Source organism: Myotis brandtii, unplaced genomic scaffold (genome assembly GCF_000412655.1).
Source record: "Myotis brandtii unplaced genomic scaffold, ASM41265v1 scaffold876, whole genome shotgun sequence".
NCBI classification, from domain to species: Eukaryota; Metazoa; Chordata; class Mammalia; order Chiroptera; family Vespertilionidae; genus Myotis; species Myotis brandtii.
Genome location: NW_005371579.1, coordinates 46,928 through 51,736, shown reverse-complemented (window position 1 = coordinate 51,736; position 4,809 = coordinate 46,928). Strand labels below are relative to the sequence as shown.

The 4,809-nt window shown below is 56.4% G+C and overlaps 1 protein-coding gene across 1 annotated transcript in view; it reads right to left on the bottom strand.

Moving 5' to 3' along the window:
* The window catches only part of MB (myoglobin), a 14,108-nt gene extending 9,951 nt beyond the window's left edge, over nucleotides 1–4,157 (bottom strand). Inside the window, exon 1 of the mRNA XM_014532304.1 lies at nucleotides 4,076–4,157. The gene's annotated coding sequence lies outside the window, so the exon portion shown is untranslated. The remainder of the gene's footprint in view (nucleotides 1–4,075) is intronic.
* Nucleotides 4,158–4,809: the final 652 nt, after the last annotated feature.

Below are 4,809 nucleotides of genomic sequence, written 5' to 3'. Positions count from 1 at the left end.
TTTCGGGGCAGGTGCCATTGTGGGGAGGTAGGACAACTCAGGCCACGTGGGGGTGGGGGTGGGGGTGGCTGTGTGTGTGGAAAGAGTGGGGAGGAGGAGGGGCCACTGTCTGGACTCTCAAAGGCCAACACAAAGGGCACCACCAAGGCCGTTGCCAGAAGCCTGAAACCCAACTCTCCCTGCTGCCAGCGAGGGGAACTGGTGTGGGCAGCAGGGGCCCGGCTGGCTGGGGCCGTCCTGGCCCTTGTCAGTCTCCTGGTGCACACTCTCCCCCCTTTGCCAGCATGCCCCTCACCCAGCCAGACGTGGTGGGGAGCCCAGATGGGCTTATGCTCATGGCTGGCAGACCGGGGCAAACCCATAACCTCTTGGGGTCTGGATTTTTCTCGCTCCACCCAGAGAACCGGCTTGTGGCCTTGCTCAAATAATTCCCTCGGGGAAGTTTCGCTTGACGTACCCCCTCAAGGCACAATTCGTGGCCTCCTCCTTCCATTTGTCTGCCTGTGGTCCTATTGTATGGCTCCCTCACTGCCGCCTGTGTCTTTGTTTCCCTTCGGACTCCCCCATTAGTACTCAGAGACTGTGTTGGGCGCCAGACCCTGCTCCAAGCACCTTACTTTTGGTAACTCCTCAGGACACATCCTGACATTCTCCCCATTTAACCGAGAGGAAGTCAGGGAAGCTTGTCAGTCACACAGCTAGTGGGCGGAAGAGCTGGGATTTGAACCCAGAGAGCCGGGCCCCTGAATACTTTACTCTGATGTTCAAGCGGACAGGGGCTCTGTTTTATTCATCTGTGTATCTCTTGGACCTCACACAGTGTCTTGTACCAGATTTGAGTTGGATAAATGCTCATTGAATAAAACGATGGTGGCCTTGCATGGAAGGCAAGTGAAGATGATTGGCCTTCTTTAAATCCATCCATCATCATCCACCCATCCTTCCATCCATCATTACCCATCTGTCCAAGGTCCATCTATCCAGCCTTCCACCCACTCATCCATCCACCCATCCACCCACCCATCCATCATCCATCCATCCATCCATCCATCCATTATCCATCACCTATCCACTGACCCCCTCCATTCATTTACCCATCCTTCATCTATCCATCCATCCATTCATGCAACACACAGTTACAGAGGACCTACTGTGTGTCAGAAACTGTGCTACATGCAGAGGACACAAAACCAAATAAAACATACCCCTGTGTCCAACAAACTGCCAGTCTCCTTGGGGAGGTGAGTATGAGAAATAAAATTACAGTATAGTTTATCTCGTGCTATGATCGAGGTAGACACAAGCCCTTTCTTCCATGTACATGGGCTTTTACCATTTACAAAGTGCCTCCTTGGGCGGGATTACCTCTGGTCTTCACAATGGCCCTGTGAGGCCATGAGCATCACCCCATTTCACAGCTGTGGACAATGAGGCTAAGTAAGCAGGCAGGCTGACCGTCCTGGGCCAATATTAGACGTGCAGTAAGAACTACCCTCCGTATATAACTCGTTCTAAAAGTAACTGCCCTGCCCCAGCTCCTGCTGAGGGGAGGGCTTGGCAGTCATGTTCTCCACGCAACTCACTGCCTGACTCAGCTGATTGGCCCAGAGCTGGCACCCGGCCTACGGCAGCCAAGGGCAGGGCTCTGTCCCACAGCCAGTGTATCAGCTACGGCAATCAGAGCCCCTCTTCAAAATGCGAGCAGGGGCGCTGGGCAGGAATTGACCGGGAGGAGGAAATGCAGAGGCAGAGAGAGTCCGTTTCATGACCAGCCCTGAGTAAGAACCCCCCTCGGGAGCCCTCCTTGCCGCCTGGGGTCTAGAGGGCCCTCCATGCTGACCTGGGCAAAGCCCGGCCAATCACCACTTGAGGATTACCAGGGGCTGCCGCTTGCTGAATGACCTCCTGTGTATCCTTTCAATGAGCCAATTTATTGAATGAGTCAGCTGGTTCCTAACAACCCAAAGGGTCAGGTGCCCGTCCCTGACAATGTGCTCAGAATTCACCCACAAGCCTTAACCCAGGATGCCAGCCGGGTGGCCTCCAGGAGTCTTAACCTAGGATGCCAGCTGGACAACCAGGAGCTCATCCAACTTTAACAGTGGAAGATGCAGCAGCAAAATGAGTAACTAAAAAGCCATAAGGATTTTCAGGGGGCCACCATTCATCATTCGTTCATTCATCATTCATTCATTCATTCATTCATTCCGTTCAACAGCCTGGAGCTGAGGCCCACTCTGCGCCAGGCCCAGGATCCCAAGGAAGGGGGGCTCTGAGAGGGTCTGCTCAGACCCTGGCAGTGTCAGCCCCGCTTCGGGTCACTCGCTGGATGGGAGCCCAGGAGTGTGCAGGGCTGATTTGGAGGTTGGTAAGCGGCGGAGCTGAAAACCCAACTGGCACCGGCAGCTCTTCTCCCATCTCCAGCCCGAGAGTTGTCTGGGGGCAGCCTGAGTATTTAAAATCTCATCAACTCCTTACCAGCGCCAACGTGTTTAATATGAAGCTGTCACCCTCGGCCGGCACGACATGAGCTGGCACACGCGGGGAACCTGCGGCTTTGAAGTCGATGAGCCTTTTAAGTTTTACCATTTAAGCTAATAGGAAGGGGCCGGCATCTGTTTGTACTTACACATCTCTACAACAGAGCCGGCGTTACCTAACGGTTGCTATGGCTACCTGGAGTCGCCAGCTCTGTTTGGGGGCTATAATTATCCCTGTGACAGCCTTCGATTGGCCAGAAGCTGGAGGCACATGAAATAGGAAGGCCACACTGCCTTTGTGTGCACAACTTTCTGCAGCCTTGCATGCTCATGTCACACACATGCACACACATGCACACACACACACGCACACACAGGGGTGGGTTAGACACCCAATAGGGCAAAACTGGATCCCACCAACTCAGACCTGCTCCTTCTTTTTCTGTTTCATAGCATGGACTCCTTTGAATGTGAAAATCTGAGACTTGCAGAATCATCCTCAAGTCTGCAAATCTGGAGTCTTGAGACCCAGAATTAGAATTCTAGAATGCCAGGGTCCTCAACTTTCACCGCTCTGGAAACGTGGGTCCTAGCTTCCAGAATCATAGGAAGGGAGAGAGAGAGAGAGAGAGAGAGAGAGAGAGAGAGAGAGAGAGAGAGAGAGGTTTGAATTACAGGGCCCTGGTGTCCTGAAGCTAACAGAGGCCCTCAATGGCATCTTGTCCAAGTTCCCCCTACAGGGGGCAATTCTTCCTAAAGATCGTCATTGAACATCTGCTCGAATACCCCCAGGCACAGTGAGCTCACTACCTACCGCTTGAAAGAGCCTTCTTTATATTGAACCAAAATACGTCTTCCTGTCCCACTCACTCCCTTGTCCTGGCCGTGCTGGCTCCTTGGGGACGCAGAGGCCCACCGGGTCTCTCCCACGAGGGAGGCTGCAGGCTCACCTAAGACTTCCCTTGTCCAGACTGACCCCCCAGGGCTGTACCTGAGTGCCCTCTCCCCACAAAGTAAGCCAGGAGCCTGTCTGATGGGCAAGACCGTTCTGTGCTTCGGTGCCTGGCGAGTCCCACCGCTCATCTCAGACAGGCACAGAGCTGACTCCCCAGCAGGGGCTTCCCGCACCCACCACACAGGCGTGAGCCCCAGGTGGCTGTGCACCAGCCCCCTCCCCTTCCAAGGGACACAACTCCAGCCCAGGTGACCGGGGGACTGCTAGCCCTTCAGCCGCCAACAGCTCCCCACAGGGAATGGGGGCGCGGGGATTACGCTTTAAGATGCCACCAAGGGGGCCAACGATGGAAAGAATGAGAACATCTTGTCTCTTCAAAGCCAAGGGTCCCCTCAACTTTGACCGTTCCCTTCCTCCTCCTCCTGGAGCCGCCCCTTTGGAGGCGAGCCTGCCCGCTTGCTCCTCCCTGGAAGGGTCTGCCCTCCTGGACCAGTGCCAGGCCAGTCTCAGAGCCCGGCTGGGCCCGGAGCCACAGAACAGGCCTGAGGCCCTCAGTGGGGCAGTGGGACCCCCTAGCTTTCCCCGGACCCCACTGGAGCCCTCCACCCACTCCTCCCGCCCCTGCAGCCACCGTACTGACCACGTCTCCCCTTCTCCCCAGCTGTCCTCCTGGAGCCTCCGGCCAGGCGCGGGGTGGGGGCAGGGAGAGGTGTCTTATAGCAGCTGGGGAGGCACAGGGAACTAAAAATACAGCCCCGGCGAGGCTCCTCCTCTCTGGGAGGCCCCGAGGGGCTTAGTGGAGGGGGCTGGCAGGGACCCAGGAGCCCAATATTCCAGCCAACAGGTGCAGCCTGGGGACACTGCCTTCCCTCCCCTCCTCTTTCCTCCCTGCACTGGAAGGGCTCCTCCAGCCCCGCCTCGCACCTGTCACCTGGAGGGAGCCCGGCCCCCCTCCACAGCGCCCCCATGTCCTCGCTCCCCCTTCCTGGCCCATCTCACAGAACAGCTCTCCTCTGGGAGTCCTCCCCCAACTCCCCCCTTCCCAGCAGGTGTGCCCTCTTCCCCTCTGGCTCCAGCACAGGTGCAGCCTTCTTAGCTCTCTGTGTCTTGGGGTGCAGCTCCCCACTGCTACCCTGTGAGCTTCCTCGGAAGCAGAAATGTAAAAGCCACAGACATGCACTGCCCTGTCTGCACCCCAGGGCACTGCCCTCACAGCAGCCCTTCTCCACGGACATGTTTATAAGCCCCATGGAACAGACAAGGAGACGGAGGCACAGAGAGGTTAAGCAACTTGCCCAAGGGCACACAGCTAGGAAAAGCATGAAACTAGAACCCAGGTAGAGTTGGTGCTTCACAGCCAGGAGCTGGTCTAAC